Source organism: Gopherus flavomarginatus, chromosome 9 (genome assembly GCF_025201925.1).
Source record: "Gopherus flavomarginatus isolate rGopFla2 chromosome 9, rGopFla2.mat.asm, whole genome shotgun sequence".
Classification (NCBI taxonomy): domain Eukaryota; kingdom Metazoa; phylum Chordata; order Testudines; family Testudinidae; genus Gopherus; species Gopherus flavomarginatus.
This window is the reverse complement of record NC_066625.1, coordinates 34,097,827-34,117,548: the sequence shown is the minus strand read 5'-3', so window position 1 is coordinate 34,117,548 and position 19,722 is coordinate 34,097,827. Positions and strand designations below refer to the sequence as shown.

Here is a 19,722-nt window from a genome sequence, read left to right as displayed (position 1 = left end):
TTGGAGGCAGGCAAGAGAGCCCTGTAGTTAAAACATTTGGCAACCAGTTTTTCCACACTGGTCTTGCTTTGACCGGGCCTTTCAAAGGCAGACTTCTTTTCAGGGAAGACTTGGAGAAGATCCAACAAATCTTAGCTGCTCAAAGGACAGAGGCCTAAACCAGGATGGGTCCAGAGGGGAACAGCAGAATTGCAGTCCAAACAAAAACAGATCCAAGAAGACTAGGGCCTGCTTTCCAGGAAAAAAGCAGCAAAGAAAATGCAAGAAGATGGCATGCTTCAACTGAATTAACTTTTTGTTTCCAAAGAAGAGGTACAAAACAACAGGAAGTTCTTTCTGATTTTAAACAGTCAGCCTGAAGATACAAGGTCCAAGTCAGGAGTTCCTGCATCAGGGAAAGATGGATGAACATCTTAATCACTTGCGCCCAAACAGTATTTGACTAATTATTACATGGTAGCATATGGTTATGCAGTACAGTTCATTTTACACTGAAGAGAGACGTCTCAGTCTGTTCATTCATTGTCAGGAGTTAAAGGTCAAATGGCCTCTGACTCCACCATTTCTAAATGGATTGGGAACTGTTCAGAGGGGCTTAAGTTGCAGTGGGAAAGGAAGCATCACAGTCTTTTAAAGCTAGCTTTACCTGTTCAGTAGAATCTTCATTGTCAGAAAGAGGAAAAGCTTTTTTTAGTAGAGATTTTGCAACGCTGCCTCCTGGTCTTTTACTTGCACCTTTGTCATATATTATTATAGAATAGTCTTGCAGTCTTAGCCTTATCAGAAAGGTGGTGTAGGAGGTAGTCAAATGTCAATCTCACTCATTCTAAAGTAATTGATTAATTTGGTAGATCCCAATAATCTGGACTAGTATAGATCGTAGAAGAGAAAATTTTCCTTATCTTGTATCTTTTTTCTTTAAGATCTTCCATACCTGTCCAGGTGCCCTCCCTCTATGATTTACGTGCCTGTCACAGGGTAGCTGGCCCTTTACCGAGAGTTGGGCTTTTGCCCCATCTCTGACTAATCATTTGTCTCCCAGCAAAGGTGATAGCTTGAAGATCAACTGATCTTCATAAAAGCCAGTAAATGTTCAGTTGCTGGGAAGAGCTTCAGAGAGAGTAGGTAGGCTCCTGTAGGAATCCCTCAGTCATGAGAGAGAGCCCAGTTTGTATGCAACTCCCAGGCATATGGCCTGTGGAGTGTAACCCTGCAGGCAGCAGGCTAGGAAGGAGCATAAGAGCTGCGGGGAGTAGATGCATCTTCTGCAAGAGCCTATCAATGTGAGGTGGGGGAAGGAGCGTGTGTGAGTGGGTGGAGAATGAGATTGGTATATTGAACTTGGATTAAGAGTGTTGTTTTTGAAAAAATCAAATGAAAGCCCTGAAGAAAAGGGACTGAAATCTTGTGGCTGGGGGGGTGTCCTTGAGTGGGCAGGCTAATTTACAGCGCTTTTCACACTGGTCAGATATTTTCAGAATATTACTGTTATTAAAGGCATTTGTTAAAGGTTATTGAACAGTGTCCGCCTGAATTTTTTACTCTTTTCAAAGTTTTCATCTGAAGGGCAAGAGATGGCTAGACCCTTCTTTGAGAAGATTATGACTTCCATCAAATTCTTAGAGTGGGATTTTTTTTCAATTGAATTTAATGAGAGCAAGAGTTAAACCATTGCTGAGAGTGTTTGAAAATTCTACACTTTATTTTCTGTGAGTAATAGGCTAGATGAGGAGAAAAAGGTACCAAAATCTTCTATTTCGGTAGTGCTACCTGATTAAGGAGAGGAGGAGGAACAACCCAGTTTCCAGATTACTGGAGTATCCCTTTTAGTAGAAAGTTCTGAACATAGAAATGTATATTACTAATAATGTATTTGTTTTTCCTCTAGAATTTACATAATGACCTCTTTATTCTATCCAAAAAACCCATATCAAGATGGATATGGGTGGATACATGCTACAATTAAACTGTATTTAGATAGCTTTCACTCTATCACTATCTATGCAAAAGCTGTTCCCTCCCTTCCAGCTCAATGCTGAATAGATCTTTATTTCACAACAAGTAGTCCAATAAGTTGTGCATATGACAACCTACATGAACTTCCATATGCAAAATCTCCCGAGTGTAATTTACTGCATCAGATCATACTTCTGTAAAGTGTGCTCTGAAACAGGTATTCAGTGTTATTCAGTGTCCTATCATGTCCCCCTTAGTTGTCTCTTTTTTAAGATGTACGGTCTCTGTCTTTTTAATCTCTCCTTGCGTTTAAACTGCTCCATACCTTTGATCAATTCTGTTGTCCTTCTCTGTACTTTCTCCAATTTTAGTATATCTTTTTTTGAGACGAGGCAGCCAGAATTGCACTTAGTATTCAAAGTTTGGGCATACCATGTGTTCATATAGTGGTATTATGATATTTTCTGTTTTATTATCTATATCCCTTTCCTAATGGTTCCTAACATTCTATTAGCATTTTTGACTGCTGCTGCATTTTGAACAGATGTTTTCAGAGAACTATCCACAATGACAGCAAGATGTCTCTCTTGGATGATAACAGTTTGCACTTGTCTTTGATGGTTTTCTATTTACTGTTCTGGGATGGGGCAAGGATAAACAATGGAACCTTACATTACATCACTGCTGACCAGGGAGTATGACAACTTCCTCCCACTTGAATGGGCCATCGCCAAGATTCAATAGTGATTAGCTTTTATTCCAAGACTATAAAGCATAGTTTTCAATATAGTTACAGTTAAGTATTACCCATGTACACATCTTGCAATGATTATGAGTATCAGTAAGTTACAAGCTTTCAATAGAGACCTCACATGCTACCGTCCCTGGATCAATGCCGTGAAAGTGGTGCATAAGGTGTAGTGAGTTCGTCAGGTCTGAAACAGGAGTTGCTTATATAGAATTGTGAACCCTTTGCCCATTATAACCAATCTTTGTCACACCTCCTCCGACACTGATGCAGTAGGGCTAGCCACTGGTTATTCTGCAGTTGTCATTTCTGGGCTCTCTTTCCTAGACAAAGCATGTGTTACTACATTTACTTATCCCTTGATGAGCACAATCTCCATCTCACATTCCTGTAGTACTGTGCTCCAGCGCAGCAGCCTAGAGTTGGTCCTTGTGGTTCTGTGCAGTGGGGTGTTTCTTGTTAGTTTCCCCAGCTTGCATTAAAACTGTCCCCAGTCTGGAACTGGACACATTTGTACATAGCTTAAACACTTTATTAAAATTAGGACTTGCCAGTATTGGCTTTCCTGCCAGAACCTCTTTTACTTTATCAAAGACCCTTGACAAGTCTCAGTCCAGTTTATTCTTTTTACAAAGGTCTGTGTTGGCTGATAAAATATCACTGAATGCCCTCTGTGTCTTCAGTTTTTGTCATAGGGTAAGGATCAGTTAGTGTGACAGTATTATATTTTCTATAACCAAACGCAGAACCTTATATTTTCATCCTTTTTGGGATTCATAAAACTGGGGAAGCCCAGGGACTGTTAGACCCAGTGATTACACCTAATTCCAACATGTTCTTTTTTTTCTGCCTGAACTTGTCCCCTCATGTTATCCTTTGCACATTGTCACTAATGGGCCTCAGTATCACACACCTCAGCCTTTATATAATCAATTATTAGCTCTCCTTCCCTGCCAAGTAGAGGATTTACACTTTCCTTCATTTTTCTCTTGCTCCTAATGTATTTAAAGAACCTCTTCTTACTGCCTTTTATGTCCCTTGTTAGGTGTAACTCATTTTGTCCCTTAGCCTTTCTGATTTTGCCCCTATATGCTTGCACTGTTTTCTTGTACCGCTCCTCAGCAGTTCGTCCCTCTTTCCACTTTTTGCAGGATTCCTTTTTGATTTAATGGGTGGTTTTTTTTAATATGAATAAGCCAAGCCAGTTCTGCTATGAAGAATAAAAAAGTGAACTCTATAGAAAGTGAGTAGAATCAGGAAGCAAGAAAGGAAACCAAATGTTATGAATGAGTGTCTGTCTGGACTATTGAAATAAAATTAGAATAAAAATATTTTGTGGATATAAATATGTGTAGTAGTTGCAAGTTGTCTGTATTTGGAAATAAGGGTCTTGCCAAATGGCCTTAGAGTTAATAAAATCAAACCCAGCATTCTGTACTTACAAAAGAAGCTCAGAACACTTTCTCAAAACATTAGTTATTATCACAACACTCTAACTTTATTAAACTATCCCAACCATCTTGGCCTCTCAGGGGATCAGTTTCTTGGAGTGTTGCCAGTGATATACATCGCTGGGTAGTAGATTATTTAAATGCCATTTTAATGCAGAATTTATATTTCTATTATTTAGTAGTGTTACAATTTATGTCAGCAGTAACATTCAAAGAGTAGCTAGGTTAGTTTTCAAAAGGTTTCCTTTTCCGTTTGAGATGGAAAGTACAGCACAAATCCAGGCAGAAGTGATTATGCAGAAAAGGATGAGTTGGAAGAGATAACATGCTATGTCACAACCTGTTACCAAATCAGGAATGGATAGTGATGACAAGTGGTAACAGGGAATAATCTCGTAAACACACCGTGCTGTATCCTGGGTAGACATTTGGTATATTGTACCTATCTCTATCAGAGACCAGTGTTTTTTGTCTCTTTTGGACTTTGACAGCTCCCTTGTAAAGCTTGTTCTGCTAAAAAAAAGAATTTTTATTTTGAATTGCCTTCACACTCAGTCCTCAATAACGACTGTGCAACCCCATCATCTTTAATGGGTGTTATTAAAGGTAGAATTTGGCACTGCAATTGGGACTTGATTATCAACTCTGTGGCTAATCACAGAATCATAGACTTTAAGGTCAGAAGGGACCATTATGATCGTCTAGTCTGACCTCCTGCACAACACAAGCCACAGAATCTCAGCCTCCCACTCCTGTATCAAACCCCTAACCTATGTCTGAGCTATTTGAGTTCTCAAATTGTGTTTTAAAGACTTCAGGGTGCAGAGAATCCTCCATCAAGTGACCTTTGCCCCACGCTGCAGAGGAAGGCAAAAAAACCCCAGGGCCTCTGCCAATCTGCCCTGGAAGAAAATTCCTTCCCGACCCCAAATATGGCGATCAGCTAAAGCCTGAGCATGTGGGCAAGACCCACCAGCCAGACACCCAGGAAAGAATTCTGTAGTAACTCGGACCCCATCCCAGCTAACATCCCATCACAGGCCATTGGGCATATTTACCGCTAATAGTCAAAGATCAATAAATTTCCAAAATTAGGCTATGCCATCATACCGTCCCCTCCATAAACTTATCAAGCTTAGTCTTGAAGCCAGAATTGTCTTTTGCCCCCACTGCTCCCCTTGGAAGACTGTTCCAGAACTTCACTCCTCTGATGGTTAGAAATTGGGACTTGATTATCAACTCTGTGGCTAATGTATGAGCAGTAATAATGTCCATCTGTCTTTCTTGCACAACCCTGTGTTCTTTGCAGTGCTAACAGGAGGAAAAAGTAGTAACTTTTGTTATTAAAGTTGAGCAGATTAGACTGTGAACACACAGAGCTCTTTAGGTGAGGGGTTTGCATCTCCCTCCCCCCATGGCCCTGTGTCTCCACTCCCATTCAGCCCGTGCCCCAGTCTGTCCTCTGCCACTAGCCCTTATGAGCCCTGTCTGGCCCCCACCCCAGCATTGCATAGCACCTATCTCCTGACCTGGCCTGACAAGTGCTGCAAAGGCAGCGCTCTCTCTTCGCTAGTGGGAAGCTGCAACTTTGTTCTATCACTACAGCACCCTCAGGGGGAACAAAAGGCAGAACTGCAGCAACATTTTGGCAGCAGCTTTTTTCTGCACAAAAAATTAGAAATCTGAGTGGCTCATTAAATATGTGCGCATGCAGTTGTGCAGAATTTCCCCAGGAGTAATGCACATCAAACCTACCCTCCTTTCTCTACGCTGGCTTCCCATAGGCTACGGGGTCTCATGCTTTGTTGCTTCTGTAGGTTGAGCTCATTGTACACACCAGGGGCTTGCATCCTCCATCCCCCCACAAGCTCCGTCTGTGATTTGCTCCAATCCACCTCTGTTTCAGGGACTTGCCGCAAACCCCATCCCTCATGTCTAGGGCCCTACCAAATGGACAATCCATTTTTATAAATTTCACAGTCATAGCATTTTTTAAATCTTGAATTTCACAGTTTCAGATATTGAAATCTTAAATTTCATGGTGGTGTGACAAAGCATGAATATGTGTTTTAAAGCAGCAAAATATAAACATGTAAAGTCCTTACATCAGCATTTTTCAAACTGGTGGTTGCAAGGCTATGGAGGCGGGGGTGGGAGGGAAGAGGGAAGGTGTCACAGTATTGCCATCCTTGCTTCTGCAGTACCTTCAGAGCTGGGTGGCTGGAGAGTAGCTGTCTGGATACCCAGCTCTGAAGGGAGCGCCATCACCAGCAGCAGCACAGAAGTAAAGTTGGAAATACACCATACCATGCCACCCTTACTTCTGCACTGCTGCTGGTGGCAGTATTGCCTTCAGAGCTGGGCAACTGGAGAGCGGTGGCTGCTGGCTAGGCACCCCGCTCTGAAGGCAGTACAGAAGTAAGGGTGGCAATACTGCGACCCCCCACTTACAATGGCCTTGGTCTACACTAGAAAGGTTTTTGCCAGTATAGCTATACCTTTTGGGTCAGGACCCCCAGTTTGAAAAACACTGTATATTTTTACCATATAGTATAGGGTGAAAGTACACAGACGACAGGGTTTCATGGGGGATACCAGATTTCATGCCTTTGGTAGGGCCCTACTCATGCCAGTGGCTCTTTGTGCCCACATTTCCCCTTCTGACACATGCCAGGTGCTCTGTGTTCTCTATTATCCCCAGTGCCCTCTTTTCCCTCAGAACAAGGTCCATCGTTTTTCCCCCTCCCACTGAAGTGCTATGCCCCTTTGGTCCCCGGGGGGGTTGTGTGCCATGGGGTCTGTGTGCATGTCTCTACTCCTATACCAGGGTTCTTCATTTTTTACTATGCTATTAAAAATATATATATATAGATTGAATTCCTGCAGTGTTAAACTCTGAACAGTTGTGTGTAATTATTTACTTTCAACTAACCTTGCAGAAGAAAAAGTTAAAAAAAAAACTAGGCGAGGAGTAAAGATTATTTGTTGGTTTTTGGTTTTGTTTAATTATTACATGGAAATACTTTGTGTTTCATTGATAAAATGTTCCTGGATTTGAGTTAGTTTAATAAAAATCGTGGTAATTTTGCATTACCCTTTTATAAACCAGTCTGAAATAGGTATATGTATTGTCTTTGAAAAGTAGGAAGTTTCTGGTCATTACAGTAATTTATCAACAGATTATTCAGGATTGTTGTATATTTAAAACGTGATGCTGTTTATGTAGGTAAAGCGATATCAAAGATCTTGTAAACAGCAGTTGGGACACACTGAAAGCAGAGTTTCCTCTTCACAGTTGAAAACACACAAAGTATTCTTACACCTACAAAGTTAATCATGTAAAAAGGGACAGAATCTCCTGTGGCACCTTATAGACTAACAGAAGTATTGGAGCATATGCATCTGATGAAGTGGGTATTCACCCACAAAAGCGTATGCTCCAATACTTCTGTTAGTCTGTAATGTGCCACAGGACTCTATGTTGCTTTTTACAGATCCAGACTAACACAGCTACCCCTCTGATACGTGAAAGTTAATCATGTGATTGACATAATCTGTGTATTGACAGAATGGAAGTCTCTGCTGGTGTAAATTGGCATTCAGTAGAACTGTGTGTCCATAGCAGCTGAGAATTTGGCCCACTGATTTTTCGCATAAATTCCTTTTGCATGCCAAATACATTCCTGTGCTCATTAGTAATAGCTTTCTGCCTGAGGGAAGTTTGAAATTTAACCAGCTAGTTATTATCAGCAAGTCTGAAAATGTGTTTGCAAAGGAGGAACAAATCAAATATGAAACATGAACAGACTGAAGAGCTAGCTGTCTTCTTGAGTTGGACTTGTGTTTGGTATGAAACAAACTGACTGAACTGCCAGGTTTATATAGAATGCAGAGAATAACATGGTATGACTAGTGGAATAACTGAACCTTGGAGCAGCAAAAGTATTTCTTGTACCTATCTCCATTGAATGCCACTTGAGGGATTTCTACTTTTTTGGCTGACAGCTATCTTGGTATCTTCTTTGGACTTAAAAAATGGATTTGAGTATCAGCACTAGAGCCATGTTGCTCTTGTTGTGGGGATTGCTCTGGGGATTAACGCATCTTCATATACAGTAGCAAGCCAAAGTAACTTGATAAAAATCATGTATTCAGTGAATGATATTTGATGTAACCTTCATGGTAGGTAAGTTCAATGACAATGTCAGTCAAGCCACTTTGAGTGACAAGTGACAATTTGAATGAAATTTAAGAATATTTTTAGTATGCAGAGTGTTGTTTTGGTACATGAAAGAATTAATTAGGTGTGTATTATGAATACATTTAATGGGTATGTTTTGTTTAAGTGAAAATGAAAATTAGCTTGTCAGGTGCATGACTGTAGTGACTGACAAGTTATTAAACTGGATTTTGATACAGGGCTTTACATTCAATGCACAATCCTAGGATCACCCAGTTTTAAAACTTTGATTCTCTGGATAGGGGTCATCTGAGAGTTTGATTCAACCTTGATTTAGTTTGCCAGCTGTCTGCCTGAAGTTCTTGAGGAAGGGCTTGAGATCATGGCCCTGCTCGACAGCTAGTCTTGTGATCTTCCTTAGTTCTTCATGGAGACAAGTGGAGTGCATCTTTCTCTCCACCCTTTTCACTTTTACAAGGAATAAGCTTTCCCTTTCCCTCAGGGCTTAGTACTGAACAGATCCCTTTAGCAGTGATTATAGTATAGTAGAACCTCAGAGTTACAAATGTGTTGGGAATAGAAGTTGTTCGTAACTCTGAACAAAACATCATGGTGGTTCTTTCAAATGTTTACAACTGAACACTGACTTAATACAGCTTTGAAACTTTACTATACAGAAGAAAAATGCTGCTTTTAACCATCTTAATTTGAATAAAACAAGCACAGAAAGTTTTCTTACCTTGTCTAATATTTTTTTAAACTTTCCCTTTATTTTTTCAGTAGTTTACATTTAGCAGAGTACTGAACTGTATTTGCTTTTTGTGTGTGTGTGTGTGCGACTTCCTGATTGCATACTTCTGCTTCCAAATAAGGTGTGTGGTTGACTGGTGTGTTCGTAACTCTGAGGTTCTACTGTAATGGAGATGAGAGACAGCAATATTAGAGGAGGAGAAGAAAGAATCAGAGCTGGGAGTAGTATGAATAAGTGGTAAGCAGATTTGCAGGGAAAAAAAGACAGTTTTCTCACTAAGACCTTGTCTAGGCTGGAACTATGTCTATGCTAGAAACGTTTTTGCCAGTATGGCTATACCAGCAAACTCTCCTAGTGTAGACACAGCTTTTATTTTTGCCTATATAATTTATACCGATTCAATTAGCAAAATAAACTAACCTGGGAAAAGCACTTGTATGCAGTTTAGAAATGTCATTAAAAATCCCATATGCCTAACTGAGATTACTATACAGTAGAACCTCAAAGATACAAACACCAGAGTTACGGACTGACCGGTCAACCGGACACTATGTGGAACCAGCAGTAAGCAATCAGGCAGCAATGGAGACAAAAAAAAAAAAACCCCAAAACAAAAACAAACACCAAACCAGCAGATACTGTACTGTGCCTGTATTGCGTCTTAAAGGTAAGCACATCTGGGCTTCCTGTTCCCACCCCTTCCCTCTACTCGCTACATGGGGGACAGTCACTTACAGGTAGGAGGTGAAGATGCTGAGTTTCACAGGAACAGCTGTGAGCCCCCAACCAGGCAGAGCAAGGTCTACAGTTTTCCTGTAAGCCAGGGGCATAGTTCTCTCCCTCATCCCACTCCAGGAAAGAAACTTTCTGAACTCCTGCTGGAACCTGGCCTTGAGTGTTTGCTGCTGGAGCCCAAGCTTTTACCTGGAATCTGTGCTCTGGAGGAGCAGCTCAGTTTTAAAGGGATACAGACTGCACTGCACACCCCAGCACAGTGCTCACTCATCACCCTTGCAGCCAGGGGCCTAGAACCAGCTGCCTATGTACACCCCCACTCGCAGGGCAGCCACATACAGGTAGGAGGTGAAGATGCTGCAGTTCGCAGGCAGAGCTGTGAGCCCCTACTCTGAGCAGTCCACCCTGAGGAGCATCCCATAACATCTTGTTCAGTGTTATGAACATTTCAGAGTTACAAATAACCTCCATTCCCGAGGCTTCCACTGTACCAACAGAAAGTTTCTAGTGTATAGCTAGTCTAGGAAGAAGGCATTGTTTGTTTTCCTAAATGTGTTAGCTAATACATTATGTTTAAAAACATGCTAGCACCTAGAATAGACAGTTTTTAACAACTTTAAAAATGTGAAGCTGGTCATGATCAACCCTAAATGGAAATATGGAACAGAAATGTAGGGCTGGGAGGAACCTCAAGTCATCAATTCCCACCCCTTGGGCTAAGGCAGGACCAAGTAAACCTAGATCATTCCTGATAGGTGTTTGTCCAACCTGTTCTAACAAAATTCCAAGGATGGGGATTCTACAGTCTCTCTTGGAAGTCTGTTCCAAAGCTTAATATCTAACCTAGATATCCCTAGCTGCAGATTAAGCCCATTACTGCAGGATAGTATTCCAAGGACATTTATTTGGGAATGTGATCAGGGGTGAGTAGATTCTCCTTAATAACTGATTTAATAAGAACTGTTCAAATAAATTGGAGTACTTGATCAATACAGTAAGTGTTTAAACATGCTGATATGTGCTGTTGATGGGTGAGAAAACACTGACCTTATTCTCTGCTTTGGAAACTGATATGTTAAAAGTAAACGAGCCATATGCGAATATGGGAATGGCCTCTGTCTTGAAAATGATTGCTTTTGCTTTAATCATCTTTGTGGGTTTTTTTGTTTTCATTTAGTGTGAAAGCTTATAAACCTTGTTAAGGCTATTCTTTCAGTTAATGAAGTCTTATTCAAATTAATGTGAGTTTAACAAACAGCAGTTAAATGTCAAAAACTTTCGTATTGTCTAGAATCTGACACCGTTCCAAAGAACTATTTTTAAGGCCCTTTGCAGAATGCAAAGGTCAGTAAGCATGCCCAAGAAGCTCTGGTGGCAATAAATGTTTACTGAGAAAAGCTGATTTATGTATTGCAGTGAACATTAGATATAATATGAAACTTGGACGATAAGTAGAAATGTACACGAGCAGCTTTGCCCAAGTACTTTCATACCTTTTCAAACAATATCTTTATCTCACTATGGGTTCTTGTAGTAAAAAAGTGACAGGTTAACACAAACATTTAATATACAAACAGTTATCCACTACTGAGATAAGGTTTGAATGTGCAAGTGTAGTTTTGGTCGTTGTTAATGCATGTCTAGAAATTGCTACAGAAGGGGCAGAGATTTCTTGCATTTAATAAGTGAAGACACCCAGATGTTTTGAGAATATATTTTCACTTATGACCAATTTGAAAATTTTGGCTTTTATTGTATGTGTTCATTATTGTTGTTTGGTGGGTTACATAAAATATAATTCTACTGTGAAAAGTAGCTGTGTAAAAATGGCACCCTCTTACTCAACAGATTGTCGTCTTTTACGTATTCAGAGTTGCAGATACCATTTAAAATAATTTTACAGCTTTTTACTCTTGTTATATATGAAAACCTAACATAGCTAATAATGAGTGGTCTTTGGAGTCTGTTCCAGAATTGTTTATTAAACTCCCAGTCAATTACTCCTGTGCAAGGCCACTGAAAGCAGTGAAGTTGCATAGGTGTCACTCAGGGCATAATTAGAAGGCAATGGTGGAACTTGAAAGACTAATTTGGCATGCAGGATTTTCATTACCAGTGATACACATGATTGAAAGAACTCAGCTTTACTGTGGCCCTGTCAACACACAGAAATTGCACAATTTAAGGAAATAGATTACTAAATTGATTTAGTTAAATTGGTGCATCCCCATTCTGTAGCTACTCTTTAAATCAGTTTGTGTGCCTAAAATTGAGTTCATTCAGTTTGCAAAGTGTCTAAGCATGCCTCCAGAACATCAAATTATGATGTTTTATGAGACATTCTTTCATCCATCATGCATGCTTACTGTTTATATTGCCACCGGTAATTCTTGCTATTAGCTTCATACATTATCTGCAACAGTATGCAGTAACTTTTTTGGAGAAGGAAGTCAAGAAGGTTACTAAGATTAGAATAATTTGTAAAGAATTTATTTCACTCATTTTTTTATTGCTCTCTATGTTCATAGAATCGTAGGACTGGAAGGCACCTAAAGAGGTCATCTAGTCCAGTCCCCTGCACTCATGGCAGGACTAAGTATCTAGACCAGCGATTCTCAAACTTCAGCAACCTGAGGACCCGCATTTTGATTTCAAATTTTTCTCAGACCCCCAAGCTCACCTGCTCTGTCCCAGGCCCTGCCCCCACTCCACCCCTTCCCCAAGGCCCCACCCCACCTCTTCCCGCCCCACTCCACCCCACCTCCTCTTCCCCACCTCTTTCCACTCCATCCCCCGAATGCACCTCATCCCTGCTCCTCCCCTTACCTCCCAGTGCCTCCTGCATGCCACTGAACAGTTGTTCCCCAGCGTGCAGGAGGTGCTGGGAGGGAGGGGGCGCATTTCAGGGAGGGAGGGGGTGGAGTTGATCAGCGGGGCCAATGGCCCCAGACATGATTTCTCCCCCGAGCATGCCCTGTCCCCGCTTCTCCCCCTCCCTCCCAGTGCTTCCTGCACACCTTGGGGGACAGCTGTTCCATGGCATGCGGAGGCACTGGGAGGGAGGGAGAGGAGTTGATCAGCAGGGCTGGTGGCCTCCCTCCCTCTGTGCTGCACCACTCCCGGAAGTGACCGGCATGTCCCTGCAGCCCCTGGGGAAGGATGCAGCCCCTGCCCCAAGTGCCGACTCCGCAGCTGCCATTGGCCAGGAGCTGCAGAGGCGGCGCCTGCAGGCAGCACTGCGCAGAGACCCTTCCCCCCCACCCCCTCACCTAGGAGTCGCTACCAGAGGGGTCTGTTTGCCGGTTGCTTTGGAAGCCACACCGCCCAAGGTAAGTGCTGCCCCCTGGTCCCCTCCCACACCCCAATCCCCTGCCCCAGCCCAGAGCTCGCACCCAAACTTCCTCCTAGAGCCTGACCCCCACACCTCCTCCTGTACCCCAACCCCCTTCCCCAATTAAGGTACCTCACTTTATTTTCATTTACTTCCCATTACTTACAATATAGGAGGAGGATGAAGAAAAAAAGAATGAAAAATGGCGGCGGGGGGGGAGATAAGAGAGAATGTTCTTTTTCTTGGCTGGGTCTGATTCATCAACATCAAAACCTTTCTGAGGTCCAGGATGAAATTCCTTGTTTAAAAAAAAAAAAAAAAAAAGCAAGCAAGCAAGAGAGAGAGAGAAACTAGAATTAGACCAGTGGCTAGGGCACTCATCTGGGATGTGGGAGACCCAGTATTAAGTCCTTGCTTGGCCTGCCTCTTTGTTGGAGCTGTTCTACTTTGTAGAAATAATTAAATATTCACTGGGCCAGAGAGAGAAACTGTCTCTGTAGTTCAGTGGTTATGGTACTCACCTGGTTTGTGGGAAACCCAGAGTCAGGTCAGCACTCCGGATCAGGCAGAGCACACTTTTATTTATTTTGACAAAACTTTCATCAGGAAGGTTTTTCATGTCCAGAATGGAATTTCTTGTCAAAATCAGAGAAACCTTCCTAACGTAAGTTTCCTTTAATCATTGGGCTGTTAATGCCAGAATTAATGTTTCCAATGCAACCTAATGCAGCCCCTTTGTTCATGTACATTATTATACCCTCTTTTAAGTTCTGATTATCCTGTCTCAAAATGAGTATTTCAGAATTGAAAGAGGGTTCAGAGAAGGGCAATGGAAATGATTAAGAAACTGGAAAACTCTCTGATAAAGTGACTGCAAAGTTTGGGACAGTTTGTCTTTGAAAAGAGATGAATAAGAGGGGACATGATAAAAGTATGCATAATAATGGACACCACAGAGAAGATAGATCAGGAGCTTTATTTTTTTTTCCTCTCTCATAACACAGGAACCGAAGGGGACAGAATGAACCTGAAAGGTGGCAAATTTAAAACGGTTAGAAGGATGTTTCCCACAGAGAGACTAACTCTCTGGTTTTGCAGGATCTGTGTAGTCCTCCTTTTGAGATTATCAAGGAAGCCTTTTAGTGTTTTTAATCATTAATTGTTTCTAATAGTAATAACGGCTGCTTTCCAGGCTTCTGAGATGGCATTTTTTTCTTACAAATCCATTATTAATTTTACATAAGGAAAAATTTGTCCTGTGTATTGCAGGACACTTAGTCATGCTGTGTTTCAGCAGAATCAGGGCATTTTAGTTACTTCATTTTTGCTATTCTCCTTATAGTGAGCCTGAGATCTGTCTACTTATCCTAAATGGCAGAAGGACAATGAAATTCTTCCAGAATAGATCATAAGACTTCAGATTTGAGAGTTTGTTGATTTACTGTGAGGGACTGAAGAAGGGGCATAAGGCCTATACAAACATCCTGTCAAAGTGGATTAGCATATGTACTGTCCTGAAACACATGCCTCTTGAGTTAATCATATCATATCTCCCTTGAAAAATAATTGCACCTTTTGAGCAGAGAGTGAGGCAACATTTCTGTAGAATAGATCCTCCAAACATTTCAGTAGAACTGCTCTACTCTTTTTCGTGAGAAGCAATCCCAATCTAATATTACATTCAGAGTAGTGGTGACCACTGTAGTTAAGGTTGCATAAACAGTTCCTTTACTTCTATCTCCCCTTCACTTATAATATAACAAAGTGTTCACTCCTTGGGTGGAAATTTTCCAGGATGGATCTTTGCAGAAATGTAGGATTTTTTTTTTATATATATATATATATAAGCAAAAGCATGTCAGCCATTCTGCAGTATGAGAGAAGAGAGTGGGGGAAATGTGTCTTCCTTATTATAATATTCTTGTGCTGAAATATCTGGAGGTAAAAAATGGAACTATTGCATGGCAATAACATACGGAAGAGTAATTTGGGGGGTGAAAATTTGTTTTGAGCTCCTGGAAAGTGCACTTTGTCCACTTTTCTCCTGTTTGTTTGTGATAGGTGAGCAGGAAGAGAAATGCTTCCTCTGGCTCTCCTCAGTTGCACGGGACAAAGAATTCTGATGCTGTTCAGTTAAATAGTTTCATATTTCATTTTTTCTTTAAAAGTAAAAAATACCATTAAATACCAGATATGTTAAGAAACTTAAAATTTCATTGTTAAACTGATAAATCAGGAAATGACAACATTGATGTTAAATTAGCAACCCTTAACTCTGTCCCTTAGTGCTTATGTGTTATGATACAGTCTTTAATTACATGGTACCATAACTTCTTGACTAGTATAATAAAATAAAAGGATTTTTTTATATCTCCTTTGATACACATGTTGAAGAACTGGTAGTACTGTGTATGTCACACATACTGCATTAAAGTCATTTGTATAAAATAAGTACACAGTAAGCCATTCTCACACAGAGGACTACTGTGACATTACGCAGGGTACAGTCTGGTCTTTTGAACAGCTATGTCACCCCAGTTCTCCAACCTGTGGTATCTCTTACACTGATTTACTGTGAGAACAACCACTCCTGACCAGTCAATGCTAGGGATGTAAAATGTTAACCAGTAAGCATTAGTCTTATCTGTTAACCTGCCTTAACTGTTAATTCCTGGACTGGCCAGCTGGCCGGCCCCAGCAGCCCCTGCCACCTGGATGGCCTGCTGACCCTAGCAGCCCTGCACCACCTAGAGCAGCCTCAGCCATGCTGCCCAGCCAAAGCAAGCCTGGCCTTATCGCCCAGCCAGAGCAGCACCAGTGGCCAGAGCAGCACCACCTGGCTCCCAGAATCTTGTAAAAGTGGTAGACATAATGATACACATTTTCACAACTGTATATTAAGTATATAGCATAAGGAACAATGAAAAATTTACCAGTAAGCCAGTAGATATGCTGTCTAAATTAGCTTCATCGTTAAATACCTCTTTTGCTAAATTGCACATAAGGAAGTCTGTGCTGCTGGCTGAAAAGAAACTGCTAAGGAAGGACCCAGTTCAGCAGTGAGAAGCAGAGACAAAGGTGAAGGACCTGTGTAGTAATACCCCGGACCATAGTCTTCTGTAAGAACTGAACACAGGACCTCTAGATCTAAAGACATGAACCTTCACTGCTTAAGCTAAAGGATCAGGTGTATGAGTTAAAATGCAGTAGTTAACTCAAACCTTGGTATGTGGTCTAGACACTAGAGGGGGACAGAGAGTGAGGGAAGTAAAAATGCACTGTACTATGGACACGTTTCCTAACAGTGTGGAATAAATGCAGCTACTCCTTGAGTTATGGAACCAGCTCCACATCCCCTGTGTTAAATTTTTAGTGTGTATCTCCACGAATTTGAAGAAAAGGGTGAGATTATGCAGGAAAGTAAGCATGGCCAACTTGAGGACTGTTCAATATTTAGGGTCATACCAAATTCACGACTATGAAAAACTCGTCACATGCTGTCAGATCTGGTCTTTTATATACTTTTACCCTATACTATAAAAGTACACAATACTATAGGATACAAGTATACAACATTTCTCAGTCTGGGAGTCCTGACCCAAAAAGGGGTCGCAAGGTTATTGTAGGGGGTCACGGTATTGCCACCCTTACTTCTACTCTGCTGCTAGTGGGCTTGCTGCCTTCAGAACTGCACATCTAGCCAGGAGCTGCTGCTCACTGGCCGCCCAGCTCTGAAGGCAGTGCAAAAGTAAGGGTGCCAATACGTGATCCCCCCTCTCCAATAGCCTTGTGACCCCCTTTTGAGTCTGGACCCTCAATTTGAGAAACGCTGAGTCTGAAGGGCTTTACATATTTATATTTTGCTGTTTTCAAATACATATTCGTGTTTGTTACAAGACCATGAAATTTAAGATTTAAATATTTGAAACTATGAAATTCAAGATTTTAAAAATGCTATGGATGTAAAATTTACAAAAATGGACGGTGAATTTGCTAGAGCCCTATCAAACTTTAATATCAGGCAAAAGATGTACGTAGTGGGAGCAGTATGAGACAGCAATTACAATGCAACCTCAGCGCTGGAGTAACAGATTAAATGCAGAGATGGAGTAGCAGATTATATCCTTTGGACCTTCAACCTGTTCTCAAAGAATGAGAGAAAATTGCATTCTTTAGATTTTATGTCTAAAATATTAGTTAACTAGGGCTACGGGTAGTTTCTTCAGGAAATCAGATAAACTTGCTTTTGCACAGCATGTAAGGGCTAGCTGGCAGGCTTGGCTAGGAGATTGTTTCAGTTATATGCGTGTCCTGTAAACTTGCTGGAAAAGCCCTTCCTCCTTCAATTAAAGATCATTTTAATAGCGCTGTATCCTGGGCATGATGCCTTGGTGTAGGAAATTTGTAAGCTAGGACTTGGACTTTCTGTATACTCTTTTGTTAAGAGTTACTCAACTGGATGTTTGTCTGCTGTCAAAGTTAGAATCAGGACTCACAATTTGTCAGACCACTCTGTTTATTAGCGCAGCGCTCCGCCAATAACATTCAGAATATGTGAGTGGCCATGCAAGGCCCAAACAGTCTTATTTATACAGATAAAAGAGCGGGAATTAGACAAAGGCCATGTCTACATCTAAAACTTTGCAGCGCTGGTTGTTATAGCTGTATTAGGACAGCTGTATAGGGCCAGCGCTGCAGAGTGTCCACACTTACTGCTAGCAGCGCTGTAAGTGCTGTTAGATGTGGCCACACTGCAGCGCTGTTGGGAGTGATGCATTGTGGGCGGCTATCCCACAGGGCACCTCGTCCCACAGCGGCGCTGGGGCTTGTGGGAAGGGGAAGGAAGTGTGATTGTCCTTCTGCTTCCTGTTCCTGTTCCACCGGCCAGCGTTGCTTTGGTACACATGCGGAGCACTGTGGCAGCATTGTGACTCTAAAGCGGTTTTTCTGCATTATCTTTCAAGAATGGATCCTCAGGTACTGAATACCTTACTAATGACTATTGCCAGCACATCTCGCCTTACTGTGGATCTAATCCTTAGGCTGCTAAATGTGCGTGTGACTGACATTGAGGAGTCGGACGATGGTACTGAATCGCATCAATATGCAGACAGTACAATGCTAGTGGCAATAACAGACGTGCTCTGCTCCGTGGACCGGCGCATTTGGGCTCGGGAAACCAGCACTGAGTGGTGGGATCACATCGTCCTGCAATCATGGGATGACGAGCAGTGGCTGCAGAACTTTCGTATGAGGAAAGCCACTTTCATGGGACTTTGTGATGATCTCGCCCCCAACCTGCGGCGCATGAACACGAGATTTAGAGATGCCCTTTCTGTGGAGAAGCGGGTGGCTATTGCAATCTGGAAGCTGGCAACTCCAGACTGTTTCCGATCTGTGGCGAACCAGTTCGGAGTGGGAAAGTCCACCGTTGGAATGGTGCTGATGCAAGTTTGCAGGGCCATTAATCGAACACTGACAAGAAGAACCGTGACTCTTGGTAACGTGCAGGACATTTTAGATGGCTTTGCAGAAATGGGCTTCCCTAACTGTGGAGGGGCAGTAGATGGGACGCATATTCCTATTATCTCTCCACCCCACCTGGCATCGGAGTATATTAATCACAAGGGGTACTTCTCTGTGGTTCTGCAAGCGCTTGTGGATCACCGTGGGCATTTCACTGACATTTACTCTGGATGGCCTGGAAAGGTGCACGATGCACGCATATTTAGGAACAGTGCCCTGTTCAGGAGGCTTAGGGCCGGGACCTTTTTCCCAGATCACAATATAACAGTAGGGGACGTGGAAATGCCCATCGTGATTCTGGGAGACCCCGCTTACCCATTAATGCCATGGCTCATGAAACCATATACTGGGAAGCTTGACAGGAGCAAGGAACGTTTCAACTACAGGTTGAGCCGCTGTAGAATGACTGTGGAGCGTGCTTTTGGCCGTTTGAAAGCTCGCTGGCGCAGTCTGTTCGGGAAGCTAGATTTGATGGAAAGCAGCATTACCGCAGTTATATCCGCGTGCTGCACCCTCCATAATATTTGTGAAGGGAAGGGTGAAAGGTTCAGTGAGGAATGGACCTCCGAGGTTATACGTTTGGAGAATGAGTTTGCTCAGCCAGAGAGCAGGGCTAATAGGGAGGCCCAGGAAAGGGCTTCAAGGATTAGGGATGCTATAAGGGAGCAATTTGATGCTGAGAGCCAGCAGTAATGTTTGGTGCATGTGTTGTGCTTTGCTTTACCTTGCTGTGTATAATTAGCCATTTCTATCACCAATAAAACATATGGAAAGAAATACAAACCAAAACCTTTTATTTGTCATACAGTAAAAAACAGGTAAGGGGGTATGGGTGGTTCACAGTACATTCAGAGGTTTTACTATTTCCTATTTTACTCAATTGTAACCGTCTGATGCAACTCACCATTACTTTGCTGCAGAATGATGGGGGTGGAGTGCACTGGGTAAGAATTAAACATATCTTGGTTACTAGGTGATGTTATAGGTGTTGGGGGCAGCTGATGATAATAAGGAACTGGGTGCTGCATAAAGCTATTTTGAGGA

At 42.0% G+C, this 19,722-nt stretch overlaps 1 protein-coding gene across 6 annotated transcripts in view; it reads left to right on the top strand.

Annotated features, from left to right (window-relative positions):
- The window catches only part of ADCY9 (adenylate cyclase 9), a 191,149-nt gene that overhangs the window by 40,060 nt on the left and 131,367 nt on the right, over positions 1-19,722 (top strand). The gene's annotated exons all lie outside the window — the stretch shown is intronic.